Here is a 15,499-nt window from a genome sequence, read left to right on the forward strand (position 1 = left end):
TCTTCTGTTTTGCTTTGCTTTTAAAGTAGACTGTTTACCAAAGAGTCACATTCTGTTTGCCATATCTCACCTGACTAACGTGACTCAGGATTAATTCCCACTTATGTTTATATAACTCAGAAAATATTGCTGTTGGTGATTCGTATCTGCTTTCATGTTACTGATGAAAATGCTAATAACTAGCAACACTCATGAAAGTGCTATTGAATGGCCATTCATAAGTGACAGCTGGTCTAAGTGATTCAAGTTCTTAGTGCCATAAATGTGTGCTTTGATATTATATTGGACTAATTTGAATATAAGAAAGTTGTGTTTTTAAATAAGATGCTTCAGGAAACTCTAATAGTGATTTTCTGCTACTTGTCAGAGATTTTTCATGACCTCTCTTTGAACTTGTTTTTTGTGTCCTTAATATTCTCTAAACAAGTAAATGGTGTTGACAGTCAAAAGAAAAGGTTTCAGGGTATTTGCAATAGAAAAGCATTGCAGCAGATTCTATCATTTCCCTGCTCTGCTAATTAACAATGGAGAAGTGTGATTATATGAAATTCAAGCAGTTCAACAAGAATTCACTTGATTAATACATGTAGAAGAATGCCTCTTTTAGTCAAATACTGTTTTCCTTTGAGATCCCATTAAAAAATTGATCAAAGTTTAATTATAACATAGGCCAGTTTTGTTTAAACGACACTGAAAACATCAAGGTCCTTCACATAATGGGTTTTTATGAAATAAAGAGAATTGGTAATTGTCATGAACCAACTGGAAGTCTGCAGATTTCATTTTCAGCCAAATGCTGCACAATGTAGGGAAGAATTCTCTTTTGATGATGTCATATAGCAATGAACATAATTTTTTCATTTATTTTTGGACATATCAGCTCCAAGACTCTTTAGTACTTGACAGATATGCACAGGAGCTTTAGGATTTTGTGAGCACACCTTTCTTTCTAAAGAGATCAGTGACAGAGAGACCAATGTACACTGGATTTCATGAGTCCTGGTTTTGCTACGGAATATTTGGTAATTTGTTGGGTCTAGTTCTTCGCAAGAAGGAAGGTGAAGACAGCTCTCTACTGCAGTTCTTCAGCAAAAACTAATCTGAGATCTTAAGGAAACAGCTCAAAGGGATGTGTTGTAGAACAAACCAATATGGGGATATTCTAGGTCTACAAGAAGCGTGGAAGCAAGGAGACTGGAAAGAAGATAATGATGGAAAGGCTGGGAATTGAAGGTTTGCTGAAGCAAAGAGAATGAAGAAGTGGGGGATGAGAATAGAACCAAGAGATGAGATTATGCAAATCAAAGTGCGTCTTCTTCCTTGTGAAAAATTAATCCAGGAATCCAAATGTAGTTAAAACAAATAGCTTGTACAAAATAGATGGAAGCTTGTAAGTCAGCCTTTGGTGGTCAATATGAGACCCCTCTGCCACAGACAGGGTCACCAACCTCCAGATCTGGTACTAGACCAGGCTGCCCAGGGCCCCATCCAACCTGGGCTTGAATACCTTCAGGGATGGAACATCTACAGCCTCTCTGGGCAACCTGTTCCAGCACCTCACCAATCTTTCTCTAAAGAACTTCCCCCTGACATCCAAAGAAGACCTACGCTGATAAGAAGCACAATTATATGTACAACTATACTTGTAGCAATGTAGCTAACAATTAGTCTTTTTTTTTTTGTGCAGGTGCTCTGAGGCACTTCAGGTACAGCTTTGAGCAGAGCCAAGCAACTCAATGATCTCCTGCTTTTTCTGTATAATGTATCATATTAAAATGCTCCACTTCACCAAGAGAGAATTTTTCATTTCACATGGTATCTGTGGGGAATGTTGGAGATAATCTTCAAATTTCCTTTACTAATAAAGCATCTTTCATAAGATGGCGAAAAAATTAAAGTGGAGAAGGTATCATTTTCATTTGGGACAAGAAAGCTTTGATGCTTCAGTCTTCACTGAACTGTTAGGATTGTTTAGATGCAGTCGTCTATTAAAAGTTCAGTAAACTGTTTCTGTCTTTGTGATTTCTTCTGATTTCATTCATGCTATTGATCGTGGTTCATTGCAGTTTCCATCATCAGTCACTACTTGCCAGTTGCAAATCATGTCTTTGCTGGTTTCTATGGTTGTAGACTTACCACTGTTAACATACCCACCTCAGTTCAGGATGGTCCTGCAGCCAGATGACATTTGTTTGTCCTTCCCTGATATCAGCTACCTTCATTGTCTCAAAGAACCTGGAGAAGCACCAAAAAAAAAAATGACCTTACCTGCCACTGGTTCTCAGTGATTTACCATGATCTCTCTTCATTTCAGCCCACTCTATTTTTCAGTTATCCCTAACAATATGGTTCTGCTAAACCTGTCTGCCCAAGTTACACATCTCTAAAAATTTCCATTTTCCCACACTGCATAGAATTAGTTATAAAAAAAATTTAAATGTCTGAATGCCACATCTGCTGTGAATATATAGATCTAGAAATTTGTTTTGAGTTGTGGACATGAGTCTTTTTTGATAGTGAGTGCAAAAAAAAAAAAAAAAAAAAGGTGCTTGCTGACAAGAAAAAGAACTCCTCCCTTTTCTTCTTAATTGTACTTTAGGACTAGCTGAGGGGAATCAATCTGCTTTTGCTACATATATTAATGTTTTGTGTGTTCTGTATTTCTGTTCTGTATCAAGGCATACTTCTAATTTTTGTGTACCTGAATGGGACACAAGTTCCAGATAGCATTCTGTGCAGCTCATCACAGGCAGCTATCTCTCCGCATTGTTTATTAAAGGAGTGTAATCATCTGTGGTGTGAGGACTGCCTCATTAAGCATTTAAAGTTTAGCTTTGAGTGGTCTGAATCATACCCATGGAAGTTATCAAGGGCTAACTCAGCTAACTTAGTGTTTACTCAGCTTTTGTAAGAGCTTCATAACTTTATATGTTCTTATCAGTAGCTGACCTTAGTAGGTGAAAGCTAATTTGTAAATGTCCATGTGAGCCTAATTATTCACGGGAGTGATTTCAGCATGGACAGGCATAGTGGTAAGTTAGTTCAAACAGAAGTGGCTGGTACCAGTTTGACAACTCTGGGCTTAGCTCTTACAGTGTAAGAAGGAACAAGAGAAACAAAAGCATGCTAAAGTTGGAAGATAATATTACTTGATTTTGATTCTTCCATTATTATTATTACCTTATGACTATAAAATACATTTTGTGCTCAGATAATTTGCGAAGAGCTATCTGTATTCTGTGCTATGCTGCTGAGTTCCAGCAGCCCCCAAACTTTTGGTATATTCTAAATACAATCTCCAGTATTCTAAATACAAACTCCAGTAGAGTTGTGCACTGCTAGTAGTTCAAAATATTCACGAGAAAGAGAGACGGAAAACTAATTTTGGAGATTATTTCCAAGTGAATTATGGCAATTCATTAAGATAAACTGCAAAATAAAGACTAGATAGTGCTACAAGCATGGATTGTATCAAATTCATTACAGAACCAATTAGGAATCACAAATGTTCTGTCTCAAAAATGTTACAAAACGAAGTCATTAGGAGATACGAACAGCTATACATTACATTTAATGTCAATATTTGGTGATCTCAAATAAAAGGATGAACTTATATCTGCCTTTATGACAGAGGAAATCTCTATTCTTGTAGAATATAGCATATAAACAACGTGTCAGTTGTGCTGGATTGCCCAAACCCACATGATTCATTTTTCTGTGGTCACGGCCAATGAAACCATTGGTACTTCCCTGGATTTTCTGATTTTCAAGTTTCTTACCAAATTAAAAAACTAAAAAAATACATGTTTGGTTCTAATCTGAGATATTTTTTTTTTCTTGAGAATTCTCATTTGGCCCAAACAGAAAAGTTATATTTCTGCCAGTTGAGGTAAAAGCAGCCACATCACTTACTGAACTCACAGTCTGGGGGAATATTTCAAAGTCTCAGTGGCTAAAGTGGTCACCAAGGACATGGGAGTTTAAGTCAATTTTTTCTTTTGTCTGAGAATATCCAAATTTATATCTACTACTTCTCCAGAAAGTATCCTAACCAATGAGGAAAGATACAGTATACCTCTGATTGGCAAAATTGCTCTACTTAAAATTAGTAATTAAACACTAATTGGCAAGGGGAATGTCAAGGCATATGAAATTTCCTCAACATGCCTGCACAGATGGGAGAACAGAGAACGGCCAGCTCACGGGGCAGCCTGCTCAGACTTGGAGCATCTCACTGGTGCCACTCCAAGGTACTCAGTATGGTTATCCAGCTGCCTCTTCTGGAAGGGACCTCCACAGGATGTGGGACATGGGGGTATTACATGGGGGTATTCCTGGCTCTTCCCAGTCTTTGCATGCCTGTAGACACTGAGCAGGTTCCTCAGGAGGCCACCATGCTCACTCCAGAGCAATTTTGTCTCCATTTGGGTTAACCCATATGAAATTAGGTTTCAGTCTTTCCAAGAAGCACTGTTTATTCAGTATAGTGTCCCTTTTCAAAGTTGTTCTGGTCACTGCATTCAAGGAGTGCTGAAATACCCTTGAGTAGTCATTTCATTTTTTCAGACCAAAATATCTGGCATGTTTGGCCCATGTTGGTACATCAGCTTAAAACTCCCTAATCTATTCAGATTTGACAAGCTTATTATTTACCAAAAACACCCTTTTGGTTATATACTAGAAGCTCTAAGTCTATTGATAAATTCATAGATTCTTTCCACCAGCCCTGTGCACCACATGGATGTCCATGTGTTAGAACAGAGAATGCGTACGTATGAAGAAGCATTAATATTTGTGAGAGCTTATGGTACAGTGTGAGATCGCATCAGATCTGCAAAGTATTTGGGAATCCTACTGAGAAAACAAATCAATTGTTGTACATAGCAGGGCTGATGAATGGAAATTAGAAAACCTGCTCATTTTCTGAATTATTAATCTGCCCTGAACAGGAAAAAAATGTAGTCGAGACCTTGAGACTGAGAGTTAATTTTGTCCTTTGCCCTCGCACTTTTCTGTTGATTTCATTATCTGCAAAACAACAAAAAAAAGAGGAACTTCCTTGTGGGGCTGCAGTTATTTGGGCTATTTTTCTTGCTAAGGGCAGATTTGCAGCTCAAAAAGCAGAGCCATGCCTTGATCTTCATGTTTTTATCCTTCCCCTTATATGTTAATGGGACTGCTGCTCCCTTGTGCAACTCTCTGGTGTGTTGCTTTGACTTACTGTACTTTTTAAACCTTTTCTAAAACTGAGGAAAGATCTTGGAGTATTTATCCCACTATGGTCCCAGTTGGGTTTGCTTGCTCAAAGAGGCAGGCTTGCAGCTAGGACTCATTCATGGAACTGAATTATGTTTTAAGTTTCAGTTTGTGTGTCCTGCTTATCCCTGCATGTCACAGCCCATGTGTTTTTTCCCAATTCTGTCCCAGATCTTGCAATGCAATCCAGACCTCTTAGAGGGGATCACTTACTTAGTTTTGTCCTCATAATCCCACAGCAATACCTGCAATTTTCTTCTTGCCAGCAGTGCCATAGAGGTTGTTTGGAGGATGTATAGCCTCTGTACTTTCTGTAGCACACAATTTTTGCATCACTGTGGCATTAGCTGCTTCCTCATGAACACTGACCAGTGTCTACATGTGAATACATTTCACTGGTTTAAAATTTCTTTCTATAAGTTCTTTTAAAATATGTCTTGTCTTCCAAAAAGCGTAGGCCCAGGTGATGGCTGTACATATGAGCATGCTGCCTGATCAGAACCGAGGTAACCCACAGTTTCAGGGAGATCTTTAGGGCCATGAAGGTGATCAGAGGGCTGCAGCACCTTCTCTATGCAGAAAGGTTGAGGGAGTTGTGCTTGTTCAGCCTGAAGAAAAGAAGGCTATGGGAAGGCCTCACTGTGGCCTTCAAGTACTCAAAGACAGCTTACAGACAGGAAAGAGACTGAACTTTCACATGGTCTAATAGTGATAGAACAAGGGTAGATGGCTTTAAACTGAAAAAGGGGAGGTTTAGGTTGAATGCTAGGAGAAAATTAATTACTCAGAGAGCAATGAAGCACTGGCACAGCTGCCATAGAAGTTATGGATGCTCTATCCCTGGAGACATTCAAACCCGGGTTGGATGGGATCCTGAACAATTTGATCTGGTGAATGGCAGCTCTGCCCACAGCAGAGGGTTAGAACTGGACTTTAAGTTTACCGCCAACCTAAGCCAATCTGTGATTCTATGATTCTATGATCTTTGGCTGGTGGAAAGGATATCTGAGCCAGAAAACTGCAAGGTCTGTGCACGGGATGTGCACAGGACCACCACCCCTCACTGTCTGTGCTGGGGCATCATTGGGTCCTGCTCCTCAATTTTAAGATCCTTGCTTGAGTGTGAAAGGGTTGCAGAATTCAGCCTTTAAGATTTGGTAGTAGAGTGGTCTTTCGAGGAAAAGACTTCAAGATTAGCAGCCTTTTTTTCCCCAGAATTGCTGTTGACATTGAATGACACTTTACAAGAGGGTTTCTGGTTCTTGACAACCTCTATTTGCTTTGTTCATATCTGATCTGGAAGTGCTCTTGCTTATTTGAGATTGACAGTATTTTTTCCAGAAGGGGTAATTTCCAGACAAAGGAATGAAATGCAGAATTACTTTCTTCTCTATTTTCTCTCTTCTCTTAACTGTGACAGTATGTGCTGTCAGATAGAAATAAAAGCATGGAAGTACAGTATTCTGTGCCAGGAGAGGTTCAGGTTGGATAACTGGAAAAATTTTTCTTGGAAAAAGTAGTGGGGCATTGGAGCAGACTGACCAGGGAGGTGGTGGAGTCACTGTCCCTGGAGGCGTTCAAGAAATGTGGAGATGTGGCATGTGGTCAGTGGGTATGGTGGGACGGGTTGATGATGAGATTATGTTAGTGGTCTTTTCTAACCTTAATGATTCTATGATTCTGTGATAAGTATGTAACAGGAAAACACTTCGACTTTCAACCTCCCGCCTTACGGAGCAGCTGTGTGTCAACAGTTCTGCTCCAGCCAATAGATATTGCCCCCATGTACTGGCCTGGTGGCAGTGAGGTGACTCTGCACAGCTAGGGGGTGTTCTGCAGAATGTGGAAATGCATGTTCTCTGGTATAGTCTGATGTTTTCAATTTCTATTCCCAAGCATCCCCAGCACAGAGGGGACACCTTGCTTGCTGCTCAAAGCTGTGGCTCTAATAGATTTGTCATTATATAGAGGTGAACGCAGCAGTTCCTGGCTAGTGTCAGAATGTTTTTGGAGGGTGCGTTCAGTGGTCACAACTGTACTCCCATCTGTGGTTAATGTGATCTGAGCATTGATAGTGGTAGCATTTAGCCAGTGGTGCTGAATCTCAGCATAATTTCAAAGAAAGAACTCCCAAAGATTGGCAATTTTCATTGAATTACTTCATGCAACCCACAAAACCATCTCTTGTGTCACTGCTGAACTACTCAGTGAAATGTATTTGTCAGCTCATTCAGCTCTCTGCGAAGTCCTGCTCTTCACTGAGTGCTGCAGACACTATGGCTGGTATTTTTACATGGTGCATGCTGTAGTGGCTCTTGGTTTTTGTGTGTAAGAAGATAAAATCCAGCTTTTGTGGTTGTAGCCAGCTCTTCCCATGTGGTTGTGTAACTCCAGCACACAGTCCTTGCTAAGCTGCAAGCCCACAGGGAGTCATAGAATCATGGAATGGCTTGGGTTGGAAGGGAACTTAAAGCCCACCCATCCCCAACCCGTGCCATGGGCTGGCTGCCCCCACTGGCTCAGGTTGCCCAGGGCCCCATCCAATCCGGCCTTGAGTGCATCCCAGGATGGGGCACCCACAGCTTCCCTGGGCAGTCGTGCCAGGGCCTCACTGCCCTCTGAGTAAAGAGTTTCCTCCTAACATCCAACCCAAATCTCCTATCTTTTTGTTTAAAATCATTTACGGAGATGAGGAACCTGGAGAATCTCTCACTGGTGGGGGACACTTTGGGGTTCTTGTGCACAATTTGCATTTACAGGTTCACTTTCATATATCCGGATAAGGAATTATGGAACAGAGCAAAAAAATTTGCATAATAGCATCACTGCAAAGCAACAAATGATGTCTACAAATGATAAATTCTCCATCTGTAGAACAATTTCCATGGAGGTCCCTGTGGGTTCATTATGAAGGCATCCTTATTGATTGGTTTGACTGATATAATTTGCTTTGGAGGAAACTATCAATTTTAAACATCGGAGTTCACTGCTTATGTCAACAACAGAGAGAGAAAGTATAATTAAGGACAGCGCAAAGATACCGACACTGAGTGCGTCCTTCAGTGACTGAGACAGTGATGGTAATGTGGGCACATTCAGAAGATGTCTACAGGCAAAGGATCAAAAAGGAGGAAATGCATTACAATGCAAACTGCTGCCAGGGCTATTAAGTTCATTAAAAATAAATTAAAGAGTCTTAGGGTTTTGTACGTAAAACCTTGAAGCCAATTAGTCACACTAGGCTATGGAAAACAACCAGGATATCAGGATGTGTCACCATCTACAGTACAGCCAAAGACTGGGTGTTGTCCTGTGGAAATCACTCAGCCTAGCACAGCTGGACTCTGCTGTGAAGATTATTTTTTTTCTGGAAGGCAATGTATTATAAAGGATTACTGCATTGTAGATGTAACCAGAATTTATGCATGTTATAAGTGAATTTTGGGCAGTTACACTGGTATTGAGGTGTGCAGCTGTTTTCTTGTTGTTGCACAGTGATGTTCTGTTGGATGTTACCTTGGCCACGGAATGGGTGGTCTGGTCAGTGTGAGGCTCTGTGTGAGGAGATCAGGGTGGTTCTCTCAGTTTGCGTTTTCATTTCTACTAGGGCCAATTTAGAGCAATTTCTGTATCTTCAATGCTGCCTTCATGAATTGTCACACCTGGGAATGAGCCTGGTGGGAGCAATGTATGACAGGTCAGCATGGTGGTCCCTTGTCACACCAATTGCTGACATAAACCCAATCCAGTGATGAGTCCAGTGGTTGGCTCCTGGGATGTGTGCTGAGGTATGTGGAGTGGAAGGATTCAGAGCAATGCAATAGCTGTGGGAAGTTGTACAGGAGTTGTCTGTATGGATGAGACATGCACCTACCAAACAGAAAAACATTAAAAAAAAGAGCAGGTGCAAAGCAGGGACAGCTGCTCTCCTGCAAAAGGGTGAGCTGGAACGCATTGCTAAAGTAGACCTATGAAAAGCTAGCACAGGATGAAGGTATCAGCCTAACAGCTTCTATAAGGAAAAATACAAAAGTTACTATTATAAAACACGCTAGAGCTGTTAGTGAACATTTAAAATAGATTTTGGCTCAAGCCTTTGTGAAGAGTTTTTTTCTTCTGTACTTCAGCAACACAGAAGCTTATTAGCATTTTCTATTTATACTACTGCTGGTCCCTGTTTATGTTACTAAATCTACTTGCCCTGAAGTGCTTAGTCCCATGCTGCTCTCTGTGGAACACTCTGGCTTCAGCGGTAAATTGCCCTCTTCTCCCCCTCCAACGCCACCCAAATCCACCCAGAGGCTGCACCCCCACCCCTGCCTCTCACAGCCCATCGCTACACAAGGGGCTCATTCAGCTTCTTGGGGAATTTTGCAAATGAAAGGCGATATTCTCCTCCCCGTGCACCAGAATTTCCATATGTGTAACCTCTGTTAGGTTTAATGAGACTGGCACTCATAAATCCCCGAGATGAAATTATACCCTTAAGTGGCTTCTAACAAAAGGCTGCTCAAAAGTTTTGATTAACAATCACTTAGAAGTAGAACATTAAAAGAGAGGTGGAGCAAAAATATATTCTCCCTTTCAGAGCAAGTTTTGTAAATCTGTATATTAGAGGCTAATTCCTGCATGTCGAGTGAAGTGCTCCCTTCAGGAAGTACTCAAAAAAACATGAACATAAAGCACTACTCTTGCTGGCATCTAAATAGCCCTGACCTGGGTCCCAAACTGTGAAAGTAATTCAAATGTGAACTTGCAGAAAATTGTTGTTTCCAGAACTATAAAGGAAATACATTTAATATTTTGTAAAATAAATACTTCCGTCCCCAGCTGCTCAGCACAGCAGTGCCCCAGGGGTTCAGTTTGCTGCATTCAGGCTCCACTTGGCTCCTGACCACAAAAGGAATTAAGGATTTTAGTGACAGCCTCTATTAAGTTGTTATATGGCTATTTGTTCTTTTTCTACTTCTACTTTGTGGATGGTATTTTCCCCAACATTGCATAGAGTGAAATAATCTATTATTTAATGATGAATCAGTAATAATAACAGTTAAATACTTGCATGACTTCAAGAAAGATGAAGGCAATATATTGCTGTTGGAAGACCGCAGCTCACGGTCTTTTCTTTCTTCGTGCTCTTTAATAATTTATCAAATCACCCTGACCCTTAACTGATCACAGGGGCCACTGAGCGCTTTAGCAGTCTGTTGCTATCAAACATGATGTGTTTTTCCTGTGAAGCAGAATGAAATCAATCAAAAAAAATCAATTGGCAACTTCATCTTTTAGCTCAGTGAGCGCAGCTCACTTAGCGCCAGACTCTGCACCATTACTCACTTTGAAGGGACTTGTGTGGGAAGTTCAGCTGCCTACAGAATGTTGTTTGCCTTCTGTACAGGTCGCAGAATGAGCTCATAATTGTGTATGTGTAATCATCCTTTAGAAACAACAGGATAGTTGCCAATTCCAGGTAGTTCTTTACTCCCAGTCATCCTTTTAAGTGCGAACAGCTGATGGTTTTCTTAGACACATGCATGTACTAAAAGTACATATATGTATTTGATTTTCTTTGTATTCTTCCTATTCTTCTACACAGAGCTTTAGAAACTTAATTCAGAATCCTGAAAAGGTTTCAGAATAGTTTAAAGGCACTGCTGAAATATTCTTCCAGCAACCAAAAATAAACCATTGCTTCACTTGCATTTGGGAAAAGAGATATTTTATTGATATGTTTGTTCTCCAGGTAAGGAGCAGAAAGGTGCTTTAAACACCAAAATAGACATAGGAGAAAGGGAGGTGCCTAGCTCTGGAAGCATGGTCTGAAATCTGCAGCTCCAGCAGCTGTGAAATGCAATCAGAGCCTATATACATCCAGTGCACAGATTCTAGCCTAAAAATTTCCTTAGGGCCTGCACTTGGATTGCTGTGAATTCAGGTTTGACAGCTTGCTGCTCAGCTGCTGCATAGCCTTTTCTGATGGGGCTCTCCATTGGCCTCGAGAAGGAGCCATGTTCTGAGCTGGTTCTGGATGAACCTCATTCTGAGGTGTCTTAGAATCATGGAATAGCTTAGGTAGGATGGGACCTGTAAGGTCATTGAACTTTAACCCCCCTGCCATGGGCAGGGTTGCCAACCACTAGACCAGATTGCACAGGGGTATCCTGAGGACCTGTCCTGCAGCACAGCTCCTTCCTTCATATTATGAAAGATCATTTGAAGATGTCTATTTTTAATATCTGTAAATCAGGAATGATTACTTTCCCAAAGAGCCTGGAGTGATTTGGCACTTAAAGCTTTATTTTCTTCGTATTTCATCATTATTTTATGTTTGGCATTTTACTGTCACCCTTATGCATTACTTTGAAAATGGAAATACATAGCAGATAATCAATTTAGAGGCAGCAAAATCAAATTGTAGTCATTCATCTTACACCTGTATTTAATATTAATCTTCTTTCCTACTATCATCCTCAGTTCATATGGCAAATAAGAAATGGCTGGCTACCTACCATCTGGTTCAGTGCAGGAAATCCTATTGAGACTTACCATGGATGTTAAGCTGAGGACTTTGACATGCAGATGAGATACTTGTGTAAATTATTGGTTTAGGAAACTGCTTTCTAAATAAGAAACCTCATGTAGTTACATCATGTAAATCAGAATTATTACAGATCCACATTTCTCAGATTTAGGAAGCAGAAAAGAATATTAATTTTACTGCATTTGTCTGCACCACTGGATGCTTCCCAAGCCCTGACAGAACAAAAGATTATCTTTTGGCTTCCAGAGGTCCAACTGAGAGAACAGTCCCTATCTCTTTCCCTCCTCTTTCGGGGAAGGCTCACACCCAGGTTAATGTTGTCAAGAACTGAAGAGCTGCCCTTGCGCTTGGATGTCTATTGGCCAGTAAAACAGCGTCTTCATGTCTTGTTCACCTTCCTGCATACGACCTTATTTAAGAAGCATAATACATAATACTTTCCTGCATTAGCACTAACACCCTACTAATGACTCTGATTACCAGTAGAATAATTTTTCACATGCAAAGATTGAAGCAATGGACTTGTCATCTGACTTTACTTTATATTCTCCATTTAAAAAGTTTTCTCCATGTCTGGATTTCTTGTGTTTGATCTCCCTCTTGAAATCTACCTCTTCACATAGAGGCTTTTTCATTCAGTGACTCTAAAGAGTGGGTTGAATAGGGCTAAGCACATTTTTGAAAATTTACGCAAGAAAAACAGCTGCTGAGTTAAATCTTGAGAGGGCTTGAGCATGTCTGGTTCCTCTCCCAGCAGTGTTGTTCACAAGTACAAAACATGTCTGGAACTGGAATGAATTTACTGGGACTCCTAAAGGCTCAGAAATTTTAGGGGATGCAGTAGCTGAAAAGTGCAGGTGTCTGGAACACCTCAGTATAATGAACGTATACCAGAAAAAAACAAGGGAAAAGGCAGTCCAAGAGATGTTACTGGTGTCTTTGCATGTAGCACATTTCAGACCTGTGGATATGTGATCATAACTAGCTTTTGAGAATTTTGGGATTAAGTGAGCTGGCAACATTTGGTTATTTCCAAAAGGCTTCAGAGTGTTTTATACAGATAGATCTTAAAATGCTACCTTAAGATTATTACTTGTTTAAACACCAAACTTGAATGGATATGGCAGCACTGGCTAACAGGACATGGTCCATAGGACAATGTGCAGCTGAGCCAAATACCTTAACCTAAGGCATGCTCTGAGGTACATGAAGGACACATACCTGTTCTGAGAGCTGCTATAGAATCAGGGCTGTCTTTTCTCAGTTTGTTTTTTACGGAAGAAGCTTGTTTCACATCTCTCCTTAGATATGTTTATGCTCTAGCATTCAGCATAGGAGGCAGCTTGCCTAGTTGAAGGGAGAATGGAGAAGGGAAGTGCTGTTTTCCATAGCAAAGTGCTACAAGAAAGTCGGTAGCAAGAGGAGGAAATAACGGTTTATCTTTTTTTTCTTTTTCCTTTTTAAATAGGTTCTTGGTATTAATTGCATTTCTCCATCTTTCACATTTTCATGTTTTGTTGTTTTCATGTTCCCCTTTTCAGCATGAATATTTTGTTTTTAAGCCTCAGTCAGTTAAATTAAGGTTTTTAAGCATCTCTGTGTCTTTCTGCAAAGTATCAGTACTTCATTTTCGTGAAATATTCTAAAAATGTTGAACTCTAAAGTGGACTTGACATACCCAGTAGAGATCCAACAGATAAACAGTGGTATTCTTTACTGTAAAAATTATCGTGATAAATTATTCATAAAATATAATGCCAAGACAATGATGCAATTATAACACAGAATTTTGAGTATCTCTTTGCAATTCATTGACATTTTTGTCTTCAAAAATTCTGAATGGGTTTCTTTTCATTGTTTAGAATTTATTCTAGTCACTGCAAAGTTGTTCTTTTTATAAACTGTAAATCAAAGGGAAAAGAAATTCTCCACAGATGTTGTACGTGTTTGATGTATTAGACACATTTTTGCAGTCTACTGCCTTGAAACCTAGGGAATTCATTAACTCACAAGTTGCTGCCAAGGAAAACAGTCACATTTCCCAAGCTGGTGTGCCTGTCCCTGGCTGCAGGATGTGGGTAGGGCAGTCTTTTGTCTTCTCCCGTATTTGGCTGGCTCTGGAGAAAGGGAGATTTCTTCAGACTGAAGTGCTGTTCCTGTTTCTCCCCTCAAAATATCTGTTATTTAAATAACCTGCTAAAGCCTTTAGCTGGCTCTATTTCCCCTTAAGGAGCCAGGGATGCTGCTATGTGTGAGCTGGTGCTCTATATAGGTTATGGAGACCAGTCCCACACTCCGAAGTCACTGCATATTGCCAAAACTTCAGAGAGAAGCCCAAGACCCACAGCTTTGGGAAAGAAATAGAGATTTCATCTTTCACTCTCAGCAAACCAAAACAGTTGCCTAAATACCACACACTCTTCAAGGGTGAATATATATTCCTGGGCATATTTTTGGACACATCTGTCTCTGTATGTCTTTTTTGGATAAACTTCTGGGCACAAGACAAGCTGGTTTCTTTGACGATGCCACCACCCCAATTGGTCAGGGAAGGCAAATAAAAACCTAAAATGTCAGTGTAGGCTGACAAGAGATGGCCAAAGTCCACATGCACCTGCTATCTTGCAATAAACTAGGATGAGGCTGTAAAAATCCATCTTCCTGGGCTTCCCTTCCGCTGCTCTCCAGATGTGAGGCTTCCACCCAGAGAATCCTGAGCCTTCTCTGTGGCCATCCCAATCAATGAGATCTATCCCCGCCCATGACAGGCACTTGGAACTTGAAATCTTGAAGTATCTTCCAACCCAAATCATTCCATGACTCCATGATTCTATGATTCCTTCTGTAGGGAATTTGAGCTGAGCTGTGTAAAAGCCTGAATGGCAGAATACCTTGTGTATGCATCAGTGGGGAACTAATTGAAAAAGCCTGCATGTGAGGGCTGCAGTCATTTGTAAAAGATACAGCCATCACTGCCATCACCCACTCCTGTCTTTCCTGGGACAGATTACTGTCCCATGGAACACTGTCACTGTGGTTTCATTTCTGCCCCAAAACTGAAGCAGGTTTAGAATTTAATAGCCCCTAAGATTCACAATGCATATAACCTGAGCTATGGCTCTCACAAGCCCGAGTGGGATTTCAGATGTTGCTTTTGATTTGTAAAACACTCAGCAATTTCCTTTTGGCAGCCTCTGGGGAGGCACAGGAGAAGTGGTGCATGCAGATTCCTCTGCCTGCAGTGAAGGTCTTCTGTGGGCAAACTCCTTCACTGTGGAAGGGTTTAAAAGGAAGGGTTTAAGAGGATCTGCTGGGTTTGCATTTCAGAACAGCCATAAAAACTGTTGTTGGGGACTCTGAGAGGCAAAGATAAGGTTTATTTATAACTACAGCAAGCAACTGTAAGAAATCACAGAATCATGGAATCACAGAATCATTAAGGTTGGAAAGATCACTAGGATTATCTATTCCAGCCAACAACCCATGCCTGTGACTGCTCTAGAGCATGTCACTTGGTGCAATATCCACCCTTTTCTTCAGGGACGGTGACTTCACCACCTCTCTGGGCAGCCTGTGCCAGTGCTTCATCACTCTTGCTGAGAAGAAACTGTTCTTCATATCCAACCACCATAAACTTCCAAGCAACATAACAGCTAACGGTCACCTTTTGGAGCATGTAGGTACCTGCTACCATTTGCTCTT

General features: G+C 40.6%; 1 protein-coding gene across 1 annotated transcript in view; it reads left to right on the plus strand.

Moving 5' to 3' along the window:
- RELN (reelin) overlaps positions 1-15,499 on the plus strand; it is a gene marked incomplete at both ends in the record, with an annotated part of 268,207 nt that overhangs the window by 59,899 nt on the left and 192,809 nt on the right. The gene's annotated exons all lie outside the window — the stretch shown is intronic.

This window comes from Tetrao urogallus, assembly GCF_951394365.1.
Source record: "Tetrao urogallus genome assembly, chromosome: 1".
Classification (NCBI taxonomy): Eukaryota; Metazoa; Chordata; class Aves; order Galliformes; family Phasianidae; genus Tetrao; species Tetrao urogallus.